The sequence below is a fragment of the Lotus japonicus genome, chromosome 3, assembly GCF_012489685.1.
Source record: "Lotus japonicus ecotype B-129 chromosome 3, LjGifu_v1.2".
Classification (NCBI taxonomy): domain Eukaryota; kingdom Viridiplantae; phylum Streptophyta; class Magnoliopsida; order Fabales; family Fabaceae; genus Lotus; species Lotus japonicus.
The window spans coordinates 78,670,491-78,690,936 of record NC_080043.1 but is presented as its reverse complement, the minus strand read 5'-3'; the positions used below and the strand labels follow the sequence as shown (position 1 = coordinate 78,690,936).

Sequence of the window (20,446 nt, the reverse complement as noted above, 5' to 3'; positions counted from 1 at the left end):
CACGTTCTGGTGCAGCTATCATGCCAAGCATGTAAGTGTTTATCATTTCAACAACCTCTAGTGTAAGGGTTAATATTGTTCTATCTTGAAAGAATTGCGAGTCTTTCATTTTGTGCAGAAGATCCGGATATGTATATTTAATAAATTTCATTAATAGGCCTGGAATAACTGGGATAAGCAGATCTGACGGGATTTTAACATCATACTCTCCTGCTCCGGAATCAGGATTATCGTCGTTTCCAATTTTAAGAATCCAATCTACAAACTCTTTGATTTCTCTTGCTTCAACATCTGTCTCAGTTGCGGTTAGCCGCATTGTTGTTCCTTTGTTATGTTGTCTGCATTTTAGCTAAGTTAAGTTTTTGGCCAACATGTCGGACCCGATGTCACAACATCAAGCCTGTGACATCTGTCCCTGCGAAACCTGCAAAGAGTTGGCTAGGTTTTCTGTGAAGTTACGTTTTTCACTCTGAACTCTTATATCATTTAGCTCAGAATCTAGACTTTACTAACGTTTTCATCAAGTATTAGATTCAGGGGGAGCTAAGCTCAGAATCAAGCAGTGACTTGAATTCAGAATGAGCAAGATAAACTATTCACATCAGGATAAGTCTTATTCTATATCTCTAAACTCTGAGTGAATTCAGTTTAATGTTTAAGAATTGTTCATCAAAAATCTTAGTTTTTTCATCATCAAAAAGGGGGAGATTGTAAGATCAAGTTTTGATCTAGTAGTACAACTCTATGTTTTGATGATTACAAGTTAACCTTTTGATATGAACAATTGTGGTACTCTAACGTGTTTTTCTGAGTGTGCTATTTACAGGCTCTGACCTCAACTCAATCTCACACAAATCAGAAGCACTGTGTATAAAGAGTGACCCAAGCAACGCTTTCGCATTCACCATGTTCAGTATGAACAGTGGAAAAGCTTCAGAAGTTCTGAAGCTATACAAACTCTGATGAGGACTCAGTCACTAGAAGCTCTGAAGATCCAGAAAGTCTGATAACCAAGAAACACTGAAGGCTCAGATGTTCTGATGGTGTAGAAGACTCTGAATATCCAGAAGCTGATTAGTGAAGTTCTGATGTCCAGAAGCAAGATACTCTGAAGACCATGTTCTTCCCTCTGAGTTCAGAATCAGAAGAAACAATGGTCAGAGGATCTGGGCTTTCCCTCTGACTCTGATCAACCGGCTTCACAAGTTCCTATATGAAGCATTCCCCTGATCAGAAGTCTCCTAGGTTTAAAGGTCGCGTCGCTATCCAAGTACAAAAGCAACTGTACCTTCCTGACGACCTACCTAACGTTCTCAGCCACAACAGAAGCTGGATTTTCCAGAACTGCCCTCCAACGGTAGCATTTCCCATGCATCGCTCAACCCTAATCCTTGGAATATATAAAGAGGCTGAAGACTGAAAGAAACGGCTAGAAGCATTCACATACGCAAGACATATTCAAAATCTTCTAAGTTTTCTTTCATCTGAAATTCATTGAGTTTACTATTAGCTTTTTAGAAGCAAATCTCTTGTAAACAATTCTTTGATAAACAGTTTGTTTAGTTCCTTTAGGAGATCAAGGTTGATCGGATCCTAGAGAAGACTAAGAGAGTGAATCTTAGTGTGAGCTAAGTCAGTGTAATTGTTAGTCACTTGTAGGTTTCAAGTGCAGTTGTAACTCTTACCTGATTAGTGGATTGCCTTCATTCTAAGAAGGAAGAAATCACCTTAACGGGTGGACTGGAGTAGCTTGAGTGATTTATCAAGTGAACCAGGATAAAATCCTTGTGTGCTTTTCTATCTCTTATCTTTAGCACTTAAGTTCTCGAAAGATTTGTCAAAATCTTTAAGGTGGAAGTTTTATACTGAAAACGTTATTCAAACCCCCCCTTTCTACCGTTTTTCATACCTTCAATTGGTATCAGAGCGCAAGTTCTGATTACCACACCTAACAGTGTTCAGTGATCCGGGCCGGTGTGAAAAACAATGGCTGCCACCACCAGTGAAACTCAAAGAGATGGTTACAATGCAAAGCCTCCTATGTTCGACGGTCAAAGGTTCGAATATTGGAAAGATAGACTGGAAAGTTTCTTTCTGGGTTTCGATGCAGATCTCTGGGATATTATTGTGGATGGCTACGAGCGTCCAGTTGATGCAGATGGCAAGAAGATCCCAAGGTCAGAGATGACTGCAGATCAAAAGAAGCTGTACTCACAACATCACAAAGCAAGAGCAATTCTTCTAAGTGCTATTTCCTATGAAGAGTACCAGAAGATAACAGATCGTGAGTTTGCAAAAGGCATTTTCGAATCTCTGAAGATGTCTCATGAAGGAAACAAGAAAGTCAAAGAATCAAAGGCATTGTCTTTGATCCAAAAGTATGAATCCTTCATCATGGAGCCAAATGAGTCCATTGAAGAAATGTTCTCCAGATTTCAGTTGCTTGTAGCTGGCATACGACCTCTCAACAAGAGCTACACAACAAAAGATCATGTCATAAGGGTCATCAGGTGTCTTCCTGAAAGTTGGATGCCTTTGGTGACTTCAATAGAGCTCACGAGAGACGTTGAGAATATGAGTTTAGAAGAACTCATCAGCATTTTGAAATGCCATGAGCTGAAGCGCTCAGAGATGCAAGATCTAAGGAAAAAGTCCATAGCCTTGAAATCTAAATCTGAAAAGGCTAAGGTTGAGAAGTCAAAAGCTCTTCAAGCTGAAGAAGAGGAATCTGAAGAAGCGTCAGAAGATTCTGATGAAGATGAGCTGACTCTGATCTCCAAGAGACTCAATCGCATCTGGAAGCACAGGTAGAGCAAATACAAAGGCTCTGGAAAGGCAAGAGGAAAGTCTGAATCCTCAGGTCAGAAGAAGTCCTCACTTAAGGAAGTCACATGCTTTGAGTGCAAAGAATCAGGGCACTACAAAAGTGACTGTCCAAAATTGAAGAAGGACAAGAAGCCAAAGAAGCACTTCAAGACAAAGAAGAGTCTGATGGTGACATTTGATGAATCAGAGTCAGAGGATGTTGACTCTGATGGTGAAGTCCAAGGACTCATGGCTATTGTCAAAGACAAGGAAGCAGAGTCAAAGGGAGCTGTTGACTCTGACTCAGAATCAGAAGGAGATCCTAACTCAGACGATGAAAATGAGGTATTCGCTTCTTTCTCTACCTCTGAACTGAAACATGCATTGTCTGATATTATGGATAAGTATAACTCCTTATTGTCTAAGCATAAGAAGCTGAAAAAAAACTTATCTGCTGTTTCCAAGACTCCTTCTGAACATGAGAAAATTATCTCTGATTTGAAAAATGATAATCATGCCTTGATCAATTCTAACTCTGTGCTTAAGAACCAGATTGCTAAGTTAGAAGAAATTGTTGCCTGTGATGCCTCTGATTGTAGAAATGAATCTAAGTATGAAAAGTCTTTTCAAAGATTCCTAGCTAAAAGCGTGGATAGAAGCTTAATGGCTTCAATGATCTATGGCGTAAGCAGAAATGGAATGCATGGCATTGGCTACTCTAAACCAATTAGAAATGAGCCCTCTGTGTCTAAAGCTAAATCCTTGTATGAATGCTTTGTTCCCTCTGGTACCATATTGCCTGATCCTGTACCTGCTAAAGTTGCTAAACACCCTCTTAAAAAGGGATCCTTCTCTATGACTAAATATCATGCAAATATTCCTTTAAAATATCATGTTAAGACACCCAAGGTGATCAGAACCTCTGGGGTAACTAACAAGAGAGGACCCAGAAAGTGGGTACCTAAGGACAAGATTATCTATGTTGCAGATATCCTTGATAGCTCCACTGAAACACCAATCATGGTATCTGGACAGTGGATACTCGCGTCACATGACGGGAGAAAGGCGTATGTTCCGAGAGCTGAAACTTAAGCCTGGAGGCGAAGTTGGCTTTGGAGGAAATGAAAAGGGTAAAATTGTTGGTACTGGTACTATTTGTGTAGATAGTAGTCCATGCATTGATAATGTGTTATTGGTAGACGGCTTAACACATAACTTATTGTCTATAAGTCAATTAGCTGACAAGGGTTATGATGTTATATTCAATCAAAAGTCCTGCCGGGCTGTAAGTCAGATCGATGGCTCTGTTCTGTTTAACAGCAAGAGGAAGAACAACATCTATAAGATCAGATTATCTGAGTTGGAGGCTCAGAATGTGAAGTGCCTTCTGTCTGTTAATGAAGAGCAGTGGGTATGGCATAGACGGTTAGGGCATGCCAGTATGAGAAAGATTTCTCAGCTGAGCAAGCTAAACCTTGTCAGGGGCTTACCCAATCTGAAGTTCGCTTCAGACGCTCTTTGTGAAGCATGTCAGAAAGGCAAATTCACAAAAGTCCCTTTCAAGGCAAAGAATGTTGTCTCAACCTCAAGGCCGTTGGAACTTCTGCATATCGACCTTTTTGGACCAGTGAAAACTGAGTCTATAGGTGGCAAGAGATATGGGATGGTTATCGTTGATGACTATAGCCGCTGGACATGGGTAAAGTTTCTAACCCGCAAGGATGAGTCTCATGCTGTGTTCTCTACCTTCATTGCTCAAGTGCAAAACGAGAAGGCTTGTAGGATTGTGCGTGTCAGAAGTGACCATGGTGGAGAGTTTGAGAATGACAAGTTTGAGAGTCTGTTTGATTCCTATGGAATTGCACATGATTTCTCTTGTCCCAGAACTCCTCAACAAAATGGTGTTGTTGAGAGGAAGAACAGAACTCTTCAGGAGATGGCTAGAACCATGCTCCAAGAAACTGGCATGGCTAAGCACTTTTGGGCAGAGGCAGTAAATACAGCATGTTACATTCAGAACAGAATCTCTGTGAGACCAATTCTGAATAAGACTCCTTATGAATTGTGGAAGAACATAAAACCCAACATTTCTTATTTTCATCCTTTTGGCTGTGTTTGTTATGTTCTCAATACTAAGGATAGATTGCATAAATTTGATGCTAAGTCTTCTAAGTGTCTATTACTCGGTTACTCTGAGAGATCTAAAGGTTTTAGATTTTATAATACTGATGCTAAGACTATTGAAGAATCTATTCATGTTAGATTTGACGATAAGCTTGACTCTGACCAGTCAAAGCTAGTTGAAAAGTTTGCAGATTTAAGCATTAATGTTTCTGACAAAGGCAAAGCTCCAGAGGAAGTTGAGCCAGAGGAAGATGAACCAGAGGAAGAAGCTGGTCCCTCTAACTCACAAACTCTGAAGAAGAGCAGAATCACTGCAGCTCACCCTAAGGAATTGATTCTGGGCAACAAAGACGAACCAGTCAGAACCAGATCTGCCTTCAGACCCTCTGAAGAGACCTTGCTCAGTCTGAAAGGATTGGTGTCCTTAATTGAACCCAAGTCCATAGATAAAGCTCTTCAGGATAAGGATTGGATTCTGGCTATGGAAGAAGAATTGAATCAATTCTCCAAGAACGATGTTTGGAGCTTAGTGAAGAAGCCTGAGAGTGTCCATGTTATTGGAACGAAATGGGTATTCAGAAACAAGCTGAATGAGAAAGGAGATGTAGTCAGAAACAAGGCAAGGCTAGTTGCTCAAGGCTACAGCCAGCAGGAAGGAATAGACTACACTGAAACATTTGCTCCAGTAGCAAGACTGGAGGCAATCAGACTGTTGATCTCTTTCTCAGTAAATCACAACATAGTTCTACATCAGATGGACGTGAAGAGTGCCTTCCTAAATGGTTATATTTCAGAGGAAGTCTATGTTCATCAACCCCCAGGTTTTGAAGATGAGAAGAAACCAGACCATGTGTTCAAATTGAAGAAATCACTCTACGGTCTGAAGCAAGCTCCCAGAGCATGGTATGAGAGACTTAGCTCATTCCTTCTGAAGAATGAGTTTGTAAGGGGTAAAGTAGATACAACTCTTTTTTGCAAGACTTATAAAGATGATATCTTAATTGTGCAAATTTATGTTGATGATATTATATTTGGTTCTGCTAATCAATCTCTATGCAAAGAATTTTCTGAGATGATGCAGGCTGAATTTGAGATGAGTATGATGGGAGAATTAAAGTACTTTCTGGGAATACAAGTTGATCAAACACCAGAAGGAACATATATCCATCAGAGCAAGTACACTAAAGAACTTCTGAAGAAGTTCAATATGCTGGAATCTACAGTGGCCAAGACTCCAATGCATCCTACATGCATCCTGGAGAAAGAAGATAAAAGTGGTAAAGTATGTCAGAAGCTCTATCGTGGCATGATAGGTTCACTTCTATACTTAACTGCATCTAGGCCAGACATACTATTTAGTGTTCATTTATGTGCTCGTTTCCAATCAGATCCAAGGGAAACCCACTTAACTGCTGTTAAGAAGATCCTAAGGTATCTGAAAGGCACCACTAACCTTGGCTTGATGTATAAGAAAACATCAGAGTATAAGCTTTCAGGTTACTGTGATGCTGATTATGCTGGAGATAGAACAGAGAGAAAAAGTACTTCTGGAAATTGTCAATTTCTGGGAAGCAATCTAGTCTCATGGGCAAGCAAGAGGCAATCAACCATTGCACTATCAACTGCAGAGGCAGAATATATCTCAGCAGCAATATACAGCACTCAGATGCTCTGGATGAAACATCAGCTGGAGGATTATCAGATCCTTGAGAGCAATATCCCAATCTATTGTGATAACACTGCTGCAATCTCATTGAGTAAGAATCATATCCTGCATTCAAGGGCAAAGCACATTGAGGTAAAGTATCACTTTATTAGAGATTATGTACAGAAGGGCGTACTTCTTCTGAAGTTTGTTGATACTGACCATCAATGGGCAGATATCTTTACAAAGCCCTTAGCAGAGGATAGATTTAATTTTATTATGAAAAATCTAAACATGGACTTTTGTCCAGAGTGAAGATGGATCAGAACCTCTGACTACGATACTTCTTGATCAGAAGATGTCTAGTCCAGAAGGTAACTCAATCAGAGTGTGTGTACCCACTGGTACTGACTCTGAAGCTGAGACAACAACACGTGTGTCAGTATTTCTGATGCATAGTTCCTTGTGCCCGTGTGACAGTCTGTTATGATTGCGTGTAGATGTGCTTCTCTCCTGTGTGTGATTTGTGCATTTACTGTTACTATCTATCTTTAATTTTCAACCGTTGATCTTAAAGTGCTTTTTGAATCAACAACGGTTATTTGTTAAAACCCACTATACACACACGATCTCGTTCACTTCCGGTTTTTACTCTCGCTCTCTCTGCTTTTCAAAAACCGCTTATTCTCGATTTCTCTCTCAATCTCTCTTCATCTTTCAACCTTCATCTTCTACCTCAAACCTTCAACCACTTCAAAAATGGTGAGTCAAACCAGAAGAACTACTGCAGATGCAACCCAGTTCCCTCACATGGTAGTTGGTCTAGCAACGGGTCAAAGGGGCCCTGAGAATCCGACACAAGATCAAGGTCAAGCTCAAGAGCAGATTGTTCCAACTGCAGAACGGGGCTGTGCCGTTCACTGCGTATTTGCTCCTGAGGAACTTCAAGTCCTGGCAGAATGGAGATTCGACCTCGACAACCTGGCTACAAATGGGTATGATCTTCGTCCTGAAGTCCAAGTTCAAGGTTGGGGAAATTACTTCAACAGACTTCGAGGACCGGTGTATGAGAAACTGGTAAAGGAATTCTGGAAGCACGCCGACTGCGATGATACTCAGGTGGTATCTCACATTCTTGGAAGAAAGATCATCATCACTGAGAAGTCTTTCGTGAATTTGCTGGGTGCAGATACTGCTTTTGGGTATCGTTTCCAACTCACGGAATCGAAGCTGAAACCCAGCACCAAAGATACAATCAACCAGGCCCTGTACACAAATTACAAACCGGGCAAGACGAATTACAAGGTGATGGACCTTCATCCCAAGCTCAGGATCTGGCACAAAATCCTGCTCCACTGCATAAACCAGAGACCAAAGGGCAGTTCTCCAGACTACATCAACTTCAACCAGAAGGTGATGTTGTTCTTCATCCAAGACCAGAAGAAGATCTGCCTTCCCTACTTCCTGTTCTCCTACTTGAAGGAATGTATCCGGAAGTCTCGTACCACTGCCTCCATCAAGTCAGCGATCAAGTATATTCCCTTCGGGAGACTCTTGTCTGATCTCTTCATTGAGAGTGGCCTCGTTCAAGATCTGATAAATGCTGGATGCACAGAGGATCTGACCACCATTGTCAGTGATGTCTTCACGGCAAACTCTCTAAAGAAGATGGGCCTAATCAAGAAGAAGATTGCTCCTGCCCATGAAGACACATCTTCTGAGATCAGAAGCAGAAGGATGCCTCTGAATGACTACCCTCTGTGGACACAGGCAGACAATCCTGACGCCATTAGGTGCTATGTTGAAGACCTAAGGGCTCAAGGATTCGAGATTGATCTCGATGACTTCTTCAGCAGACTGCCGCCAGCTCCAGAGTTTCCTTCTCCTCCCAAGAAGAAAGCTCAGAGGAAGATGATCCTAGAAGAATCTTCTGAGGAATCAGATGTCCCTCTGATCAAAAAGAAGAAGGCTGGTCAACTCAAGAGAAAGCAAGATGAAACCAGCAAGCCTGATGATGATGATGATGATGGTGATAATGAGGATGGTCCTCCTAAGAAGAAGAAGAAGCAGGTCAGAATCGTGGTGAAGCCTACTCGGGTGGAACCAGCTGCTGAAGTGCTCAGAAGGACTGAACCTCCTGCCAGAGTGACTAGATCATCAGCACATTCAAGTAAGTCTGCACTTGCGTCTGATGATGATTTGAATTTATTTGATGCACTCCCTATATCTGCCATGCTCAAACACTCCTCAAATCCCCTCACTCCTATTCCTGAATCCCAACCAGCTGCACAAACCACCTCTCCACCACATTCCCCAAGATCTTCATTCTTTCAACCTTCTCCTACTGAAGCACCTCTCTGGAATTTGCTTCAGAACCAACCCTCTAGGTCAGAAGAACCTACCTCTCCCATTACCATTCAGTACAACCCATTATCTTCTGAACCCATCATTCATGCACAACCAGAGCCTACCCACACAGAACCTGAACCCAGAACCTCTGATCACTCTGTCCCAAGAGCATCAGAACGTCTGGCTCTCAAACCCACGGATACAGACTCTTCCACAGCCTTTACACCTGTATCCTTCCCAACCAATGTTGCTGACTCTTCTCCCTCCAATAACTCTGAATCCATTAGAAAATTCATGGAGGTCAGAAAAGAAAAGGTGTCTACCTTAGAAGAGTATTATCTCACTTGTCCAAGCCCTAGGAGATATCCTGGCCCTAGACCTGAACGTCTAGTTGACCCAGATGAACCTATCTTGGCCAATCCTTTACAAGAGGCAGACCCTTTGGCTCAACAAGCTCACCCTGCCCCTGACCAACAAGAGCCTATTCAACCAGAACCTGAACCAGAACAATCTGTGTCTAACCAATCCTCGGTTAGATCACCTCATCCTCTGGTTGAAACTTCAGAACCTCACCTTGGACCCTCTGAACCCAATGCTCAAATGTTTAACATTGACTCTCCACAAGGTGCCTCTGAAGCTCACAGCAGCAATCACCCAGCCTCTCCTGAACCCAACCTCTCCATAATTCCTTACACTCACCTCCGACCCACATCTCTCTCTGAGTGCATCAATACTTTCTATCATGAAGCTTCTTTGATGCTACGCAATGTGCACGGTCAGACTGACCTCAGTGAGAATGTTGAACGTGTGGCTGATGAGTGGAACAATCTGGGCACTTGGCTAGTGGCTCAAGTTCCAATTATGATGCAGCTCCTGCATGCAGAGGGAAGTCAGAGGATTGAGGCTGCAAAGCAAAGGTTTGCTCGAAGGGTGGCTCTTCATGAACAAGAACAGAGAAATAAGCTTCTTGAAGCTATTGAAGAAGCCAAGAGAAAGAAAGCTCAAGCAGAAGAAGCTGCACGTCAAGCAGCAGCTCAAGCTGAACAAGCCAGACTAGAGGCAGAACGACTTGAAGCTGAGGCTGAAGCTCTTAGATGCCAAGCACTTGCACCAGTAGTGTTTACTCCTGATGCTTCTGCTTCCATTCCAGATCCTCAAGCTGCTCAGAATGTTCCTTCCGGTTCTACTCAGTCAAGCTCATCCAGACTCGACATCATGGAACAGCGTCTTGACATTCATGAATCCATGCTAATTGAGATGAAGCACATGATGATGGAACTTCTGCGACGAACTGATAAACCTTAGTTTTTAGGATCTCTTCGTTTTTCTATTTCTTTAACGTTGTTTTATTTTTTGTTAAACTCTGTTTCTTTTTATTTACTTATTCTACTTTGTTCGTTTGTGATTATCTATGCATATCTATATATACTTGTGTCACATATGTTTGCCAAAATCTTTTTATTCATAATATCTTTATGTTTACATCATACATTCTTTCCCTAAAGTCTAGAATGGAGGATCTCTCCTCATTCTTCTGCACTCCTGGCGCTGCTCTGACCTATCCTTCTCCAGACGCTCCAGTGCATGCTGGATGTTGTTGAGCCTGTCCTTTAGCTCATCCCTCTCCAGAATCTCTTCTGCGGTCTTGAGCTTCTCTTCCAAACTCTCTTTTTCTTCCAGCAGCTTGAGTTCAAGCCGGCTGAGTTCTTGCACCTCCTCCACGAAGGCAAGAAATTCCCTCAGGTCTCTCTTCACCTCTGGACGCAGGTCCTCTTCCAGCAGTGTCCGTGTTAGCTCCGAGATGGTCGTTGTACCCTCTGGATGCCTGATGTTAAGGAACAAGTCCTCCTCAAAGGCCTTCTTCCTCAGCTCTTCTAGTGCTACGATGTATGATGCCATTTTTTTTTCTCCTTACTGCAAACTGTTCGAGGTGTGAAGCTTACCTTTCTCTCCAACGCTTTATATAGGCTTCACTTTCTCTCTGAAAGTTAATGCTCCTACAGTTTCTCGAGGTTAAGTTCTTGGTAACTGACCCTTCTCTTTACTCCCTTGATCGGTAGTAAACGTTCTTCTTTTGCATTAACTCTTCTATTTATTTCGCCTAACTCTGTTTCTTGCATCGTTTTCATTTTCTTTAAACTTAGACCTTCTCTAAGGGGGAGTACCTTGTACTTCAAGCTAAGTTTTTCACACCCCAAGCTTTTTGTTTATGACAAAAAGGGGGAGTAAACCCAGTTTTTGATGTGTAAGATGTGTTAGTGTGATTTATTTTTCTTTTGGAGAATTTAAGAGTTCCACCTTCATGACCATAGATGTGTCACTGGGCAAATACAAGGAATACATTTCACTTCTTCTGAAGTGATTCTAAGTTGACTCTGATACCCAAGACTCTGATACCTTGTCCGTGACTCTGATTACTTATGCGCTCTGATTACTCGATTTTCATTTATGTCATAAGTTTTTCACTCTGAACTCTTATATCATTTAGCTCAGAATCTAGACTTTACTAACGTTTTCATCAAGTACTAGATTCAGGGGGAGCTAAGCTCAGAATCAAGCAGTGACTTGAATTCAGAATGAGCAAGATAAACTATTCACATCAGGATAAGTCTTATTCTATATCTCTAAACTCTGAGTGAATTCAGTTTAATGTTTAAGAATTGTTCATCAAAAATCTTAGTTTTGTCATCATCAAAAAGGGGGAGATTGTAAGATCAAGTTTTGATCTAGTAGTACAACTCTATGTTTTGATGATTACAAGTTAACCTTTTGATATGAACAATTGTGGTACTCTAACGTGTTTTTCTGAGTGTGCTATTTACAGGCTCTGACCTCAACTCAATCTCACACAAATCAGAAGCACTGTGTATAAAGAGTGACCCAAGCAACGCTTTCGCATTCACCATGTTCAGTATGAACAGTGGAAAAGCTTCAGAAGTTCTGAAGCTATACAAACTCTGATGAGGACTCAGTCACTAGAAGCTCTGAAGATCCAGAAAGTCTGATAACCAAGAAACACTGAAGGCTCAGATGTTCTGATGGTGTAGAAGACTCTGAAGATCCAGAAGCTGATTAGTGAAGTTCTGATGTCCAGAAGCAAGATACTCTGAAGACCATGTTCTTCCCTCTGAGTTCAGAATCAGAAGAAACAATGGTCAGAGGATCTGGGCTTTCCCTCTGACTCTGATCAACCGGCTTCACAAGTTCCTATATGAAGCATTCCCCTGATCAGAAGTCTCCTAGGTTTAAAGGTCGCGTCGCTATCCAAGTACAAAAGCAACTGTACCTTCCTGACGACCTACCTAACGTTCTCAGCCACAGCAGAAGCTGGATTTTCCATAACTGCCCTCCAACGGTAGCATTTCCCATGCATCGCTCAACCCTAATCCTTGGAATATATAAAGAGGCTGAAGACTGAAAGAAACGGCTAGAAGCATTCACATACGCAAGACATATTCAAAATCTTCTAAGTTTTCTTTCATCTGAAATTCATTGAGTTTACTATTAGCTTTTTAGAAGCAAATCTCTTGTAAACAATTCTTTGATAAACAGTTTGTTTAGTTCCTTTAGGAGATCAAGGTTGATCGGATCCTAGAGAAGACTAAGAGAGTGAATCTTAGTGTGAGCTAAGTCAGTGTAATTGTTAGTCACTTGTAGGTTTCAAGTGCAGTTGTAACTCTTACCTGATTAGTGGATTGCCTTCATTCTAAGAAGGAAGAAATCACCTTAACGGGTGGACTGGAGTAGCTTGAGTGATTTATCAAGTGAACCAGGATAAAATCCTTGTGTGCTTTTCTATCTCTTATCTTTAGCACTTAAGTTCTCGAAAGATTTGTCAAAATCTTTAAGGTGGAAGTTTTATACTGAAAACGTTATTCAAACCCCCCCTTTCTACCGTTTTTCATACCTTCATTCATCATATTCTAGAGATGGGTAGTCATTTAATGACCTACCATTTTTTGGAGTAAATTCTAAAGTTCAATGATATATAAAATTTTCAAATCAGCATCTGCGATTCGTAGTCCTGCAGTCGAGAAGGAAGATTAACTAATGATTTTTAACTGTATTGAATCCAACTAATGTTATTCACACACTTTGCATAATTATCATGCGCAACGTGATTTTCTAAACTTTTAAATTTTATTTAAATTAAATCCAAGCAATAATTATATTATTATAGCAACATTTCAATTCTTAATAATATAACTTGAAAATCTACATACCTGAATTATGTAATGTTTTTCTTCTATGGTGTAGAATGCTTTCTGATAATGAATTTTTTTGAATATGGAAGAATATGGAAAAAGATGAAAGCACTTATAATGGAGTAGAAATACAATGAAAGTTTTGTTGAGATTAAAGCATAAAGGTTTGAGGAGGAACTATATGTTTAATTGAAAATTCAGGAAAATGAAAACACTCTTACCTTACCGAACAAAAGAAATTAAATGGCTCTTGAATGGTTGCAAGATGAGGAAAAAAAGATGATTATAAAGGGAAGGAAGAAGAAAATTGTGAATACATAAGAACATTGCAAACCTTTGTTTTACTTACTGAGGAGTAGAAGATCACAAAAAGTCAGAACAAAAAGGTTAAATGAAAGAATAAGAGAGATAAAAATTGTATTAGAAAGAAGAGATTTCATGGGTGAAGAAGGTTTGAGAATTCAAAAACTCACAGAGGCTATTACAGCCACCTAATCAATCATCTTCTTCATCTTATTCATGAGCTTCTTCTATGTCACATGCACACAATAAAATAACAAAAAAGTAAGCTCTTAACAGTGAAAACGAAAAAATTTACATTGGAAATAGTTTTTTTTTGAAAGGAGATAAGCAAATGATTAAGAAATAGACGAAATTGAAGCCAATATATCCGTAGACACCAGAGACTTTACTTTCGCCGGCACAACATAATGTGTTTATAAACTTTAATAGCAAAAGAAATGACAATATGACATTTAAAAGAAAGACAAAATTAATTTCAAACACGTAGTGAATTTGAATTTTAAATTGATATTAGAAAATGCATTTTTAGGTACATATACGATCGTATGATTATTTTCGCTCTGTAGGCTTTCTTTATATGTATATTAGATTGTAATTTCAAATTGTATCTTTTATTTTTTTCACAAATCAATATTAATTTAATTGAAATCATTATTATTTTCGTTTTGCAGGTTTTTTTTATGCATATTAGATGATAATTTCGAAATTTTTATTTATTTTTTATAAACCAATTTTTTTTGATTTATTTTATCGAAAGAATCATTATTTTTAAATTTTAATATTTTTGAGAAATCTATTGTAAAATTAATTTTAATATTATGTTTGAATTTCAAATTATTATTCATTGTCATTTAATGCATTTAAATGTCAACGACATCTTTTTGAATAAATAATTCTCGTTCTGCATTATTTTTTTTACTTTTTTATGCTTTAACTACTTTATATATTAAATGCGAATTAAAAATATTTGAAAGAATAGTTTTTTTTTATAAGACTTTTTATGATATATTATGCATAATATGACAATTGAAATTTTTTGTTGAAAAATGATTTTTGTTTTGGAGGGAAGGTTCATGTCTAGGAGAGTGACACGTGACATATGCCCTTCTAGATAAAAACATTCTATAGATATAAAAAACATTTCTTTATTATTTGTTTTTATTAAACTTTTTTTATACTTTTAAAACATATTTTGTTCTTTTATTTTTTATGTATAGTATGCAAAAATATATAGCATGTGGTTATTGAGTATAAATTGTAACATATAATAATTCAAAATATAATTATTTGTAGTCATTAATTTAATTTTTATTGCATTGACTTTAAGTATTGATTGTAGTTATTTATTTTAATTATAAATGGTAAAAAGTTTAGTAATGATTTGGGTCTAAAATAGGAAATATTTTTTAATTTATATAAATTTCAAAAAATTCAAAATAAAAAAATAAATGATGAACAGTAAATATATTTATTTATTTAGTAAATTAATTTTTTATTCCAATACTGGTTTAAAATTTTATGTTCGCTCCTTTTCTTCTTTCTGCCCCTGTTTTTATTTTTCTTGTATCAGGGATTAGCAATCTTGTTTGCTATAATTTGGCCATTTATTAAAAAAAAAACCATGTGAAGAAAGAGAGCAGATTTCGAAAGAGTAGAAAGGCAAAAAAAAATTATGTGTTGTGTGTGAACTGTAGTATGGTGTTTTTATATAGCTCTGCTTGGATTTTCAAATTTTAAAAGGAAGGAATAAGTTAGTATTTTAATTGTAGATATTTTTAAATTAGTTATTTTATAGAGATTTAGTTTTGTTTTGATTCTATCATTTTATGTTGTTGTGTACATTAAGTCAAACTATAAAAGTGAATAAAATATTTGTTGAATCACAATAAATAATAATGCTTAAAGGAAATGGTAATAAATCTCTATAAAAATCTTCATATATATGGTAATTCTTTAAAGCAATTAAATTCTTAATTTCGAAATTGATAAATTATTAATTTCACAATAAATTATTACTTATTTTTCCTTGTCTGTTGTTTGTGCTATGGTGTAGAACGGCAACTGATGTGTATAAACCTCTGCCTAAGAGAGATTAGTGGTAAAATGTCTAAGTGATTTCTTTCGTGTGTTTTTTCTTTGCTTTGAGGTCAAGGTATAATTTCAAAAGCCTTTTGACAAACTTCCATTCCATGTTTTTTTTCCCATCTAAAATTGAGTGATTTCTTGCCGCCCTTTCTTGCCTTTTGCAAAATTTTCGTGTTGGTGTCATTTTCAGTTTGGGGCTTGAGTTCAGTATATCGGAGTTAGTTTTTGATGTTCTATGTGTTTGAACCAATTTTTCTGTTCTTTTCGCAATTTTCCAGGGATGATTTCTATGTTGATGAGGAATGAGAATTTTTTGAAAGGGTGTCTTCATCTCGGGAGAATTTTTGAAGAACAAAGGTAACTTTTATGGTTTTTTTATAGGCAAGGTAACTTTTATGGTATTAAATTCCATTACTAGAAGTAGAGTTGTTTCTGGGCAAGCCATGTGTAACTTGAACACTAATTCCACTGTTGATCGATATTCATGAAATTTATCCATGTGTGACTTTTATGAATGTTGTGGCATTTCTAAAGTTTATATGTTTTTTTACACTTTAATATTTATGTTTGTGCTTTATATTTTTTCCCACCCTTTTTCTCTACTAAAAAATGGATGAACTATTTTTCAGTCATTTTATCTCCTCTCTTTTCTTTCATTTCCTTTTTCTACTCAAACAAATAGACTACTAAGCAATATATAAATTTTTTTTTGTTCTCGATTTTGTATATTCTTCAAAATATTATTTTCTTGGGTTTTTCTATCTGTGGCCTCATAAAGATCAAATGACATAAAATGGTTAAAAATGCTTGATGGAGAATTAAATAAACTATATATGCTTGGAATGAAATGACATTATCTTGTTTATTGAAAATTGTTCATCGTCATTGAGTACTTTTTTTTATATATTTTATAAGTTAGATATTTTAGAAATATGATATTAAACAACTCAGAGTCCTTTACCCAATAACTTAAGCTTTTGAAGTTATTGGAGTTTGACTTTCAAGCTCAAGTGAGCTCTTGCGTGAGAGAGCATGTTAGAAATATAATATAAACCATTCAGAGTGTTTTACACAAGACACATGAATGATTATATATTTTTAACACATCCCCTTAGTCACAGAGATTGAATTCTAAACTACCTAATTATAAAGGCTCTGATATAATAGTAAAAATTAATTACCCCAAAAGTTTAAACGGTTGGATAAATGATTATGAATTATTTTATATTACATTTTTAACAAACATTATATTTTATATTTTTTTTCAATTTATTGGAGATGGTACTTGTGCCATATTTGATATGTGCAATTGTTTTAGATTACTTGCTTTGTCATAAAGAGAATGCTTTTATTAATTAACTCATTACGACAACTTTATACTTGATCTTATGTATCATCCCATTTTTTTAAAAAAAATTTAAACATCTAAGGACTTCCACATATTCTTGATGTCTTTATCTTCGCCATTGCTTCCACATAATTGTAGTCTTTAAACTTGCTTAAGGTATAGGTTTTATTTGACTGCTTCTGATCTTTTATATTTCTGTATTATAGATATTGATCTAGTATATAAAAGTGGAAGCTAAAACTTAACCGAAGGAAAAGCAGGCTACTCGTTGCACATCTAAAGCGAGCTTCACGACTAACGATATATCAACAACCATCATTGCATCACCCACAAGCAGAGTTGTAAAAAAATGATATTGGGTAATTATGAAAGTAAAATGAAAACTGTCGGTCATCATAGTGGAGAATCATTTCTTAGGTATTATTTAAACTATAAGAAGACGAGAAGGCCTGAGAGTGTGATGCTCTACAGCAATGGCGAATGGTCGGATTATCCCAGAGATGTTCTTGACTTGATTAAGAATGATTTAGAAATAAACAAGACAGTTGTGGAAATAGTGTTAAATGGTCATGATCTTATGTTAGATTTCTTACACATGTGTTAGGTGGACTTGAAAACTGGTTTAAAACAACCCATAGCATGGATTGATGAGGTAGGGAGCTACTTTTTCCCTGAAGTTCATGTTGCTTCTGATGAAGAATCTTATAACTTATGCGACCAAGAGCGTATGAAACTATATAGTGAAATCAAAGTGAATGAAGTTGATGAGTCCAAGTTGGTGACATGTAGAGGAAAGTCCAATGGTGGTGAAAACATTTTGCACAATAATGTAGGTTTAGTTCCTTACACTGAATTTGTACAAGGAAAATTGGATTTGGATTTGGTACAGGATATGTTCCTTAGCGGAATGAGTACTTTTGGCAATACTGATTTTGAGATAATGGAGACATATCGTTGCTTAGGTGCATCAATGCAAGCACGGTTGGAGCTATTCCATATGCAATCTGAAATTACAAAAAAAATCCATGGGGATGTTAATTTCCGATATGCTTGGCTTCCCTTTTATAGAGGGGAATTATCTAAAATGATTGAGTATGGACTTGGGAATTGTATGCTATGTGCAACCAAATGCACTTATGGTGTTGGTGTTCATCTTGCAGCGGTTACCTGCCCTTATGCGAGGTTGGTTTTCAAATGTTCAACTTTGAAAATAACATCTTTTACATACTAATAATAAGATTGAATTTTTCGATATTTACAGTGCTCGTTATTGTGATATTGATGAAAATGGTATTCGACACTTGGTCCTTTGTCGTGTAATAATGGGGAACATGGAAGTTCTTCATCCTGACATTGACACCGACACTAGTCAGTTTCATCCTAGCAGCTTTGAATATGATAATGGGGTAGATGATATCCAATGCCCAAGATACTATATTGTATGGAATATGAATATAAATACTCACATCTATCCAGAATTTGTTGTTAGTTTTAAGGTCTCAGGGGATGTTGAAGGTAATATACATTATTCCTTTAGTTTTTTATTCTCGCTTTCTATTTAACACATGCTTTCCTATTTGAAATAAACTCTCATCTCGGTATTGCGTAATTAGTACTCAATGGTTGGTCATTGATAAACTGATTGATATTTTTATTCATTGTTTCCATTTGGGTGAAAAAGTTTCAAAATATTTTAGTATTAGGAAATAGGATTTCATCCATAGATAGTTATCTCCTTGTAGTCATACCATCTTATATTCAACATATTGATGACTTCACTCAGGTTCAATCAAACAACGTATCTTGCTAAGCTAAACAGTGTTATTCCTTTAGAGAAAAAGTTTCTTAACAATCACTAATACTCGATGCTTTGTAACAGGACATTTTTGTGGAACTAAGGAAGAGCATAACGATTCTGGTGCTAATTCTTCTAGGGCCAATTCAGCTAATCATGGTTCTTGTGACATGTTACAGTCAACCTCTTTAGTGGACAATGTAAGTTACCTCGTACGAGTTTTGGATCTTATATGTTTTCCAAGTTTTCTATGTAAAAGGCAATGCTAATACGATATTTTTAACTCCTTTTTTCACATGAATACTTTCACATTTCACCTCGTATTTTAAATATAATTTTTGAGTTCTATTTAAAATAAAAAATCAAAAGTTGTTGGCTTGATATGACTTTATTTTGTGAAATAAATTTTAGGTGGGAATATACTACAAACTTTAAAGAATTTGATAATTTGAACAATTTTTTTGTGATTGGGTATCTTATTCTTCTCACCTTAATGAATGTAGCTCTTTAAGTCATTATTGTTTTACTATCTCATTGTTTCCTCAAATATTCTATGTGAGGTTGGTTGCTTAATAAACAAAGTCACGAGTTCATGTACAACTTGTAGGGGCGTCGTTGTGTATTTTAGATTTGCCTTCTAGTTTTAAATTGTAGTATAATGTTTAGCTTTAAGGTCCGTATGAAATTGTTTATTTTTTATGGTGGGATACTTCAGGGAATAACTACTAGTGGGGTTGCTGACCCCCCCAAAATTCCGAAATCTCATTGGCTTCCTTTGCATATGCTTATTGGTGCTATCAGTGATAAAGTTCATGTCAATGATATGACTATCATCAAAACACATTATGAACTATACAAGGTATGTGCAATAACTCATATTCGTGCTTGTGTGTCTTCATTGATGAAATATTTAAATGTCTATAATATATCATGTTGTTCTAATTCAGGCAAAACAGATTTCCCGCAATGATTTTGTGAAGGAGTTGAGGTTGATTGTTGGAGATACAATCTTGAGAACAACAATAACAAATCTCCAATTTAAGGTGCAAATTTTGTGTTTTCATTTTTTTAAAGATTTAATTTGACCTTGATTTATTGTGCTTTTACATTGTCTTCTATAGTGGCTCTACCACTCGTTTACTATAATAGGCTATAGTTTTCATCTATTTGAAAAATAAATTGCAAAATCTTATGTGCAGTTTTTTGTTTTTATGTGGTTATGTTGCTTAAATGTTTAGCTGGTTTCTTATAGGTACCATCAAATGATGAATGAGAAGGCTCGAACCGGAATGAAGAATGAGAACGTAACGAGCAAGGAGGGGACATATCTTCGATTATGCTCGTTCTACTTTGAGGGAGAGATCGCATAACGGATTGATGTGGCGTAGCGGCGACCGGAATCGATCTGAATGATGATGAGCTGGAGAACTTTGCACCTAGAGTTAATTATCATCAACTTTTTGTTTAACGGTCAACATTAAGTGTGATATTGTTTGCTCCTAGCAAAACAATGTATTTTCATTACTTTTGTTATTTATACCTACTTGGAACTGTGGCACATTCTTGCCACTAGAAAAATTTAGTGGAATTTATTTTGTAAATCTTCTACCAAGTGGTTAAAAATTAATTGAAAACTTCCTACACATATTTTTGGTCGATTTTGAAGCTATAAGTTGGGTCTTTCACTATTCCTAAGTTGGGCTTGAGCTCCGGTTATTTGGGTTCTCCATGTCCCATAGTCTATGTCATTATTTCAACAAAAAGAGTTACTTTAAGACAATTGTCCA

General features: G+C 37.0%; 1 pseudogene; it reads left to right on the top strand.

Moving 5' to 3' along the window:
* Positions 1-17,213: 17,213 nt before the first annotated feature.
* On the top strand, positions 17,214-19,932 carry LOC130744781 (inactive poly [ADP-ribose] polymerase RCD1-like; annotated as a pseudogene).
* Positions 19,933-20,446: the final 514 nt, after the last annotated feature.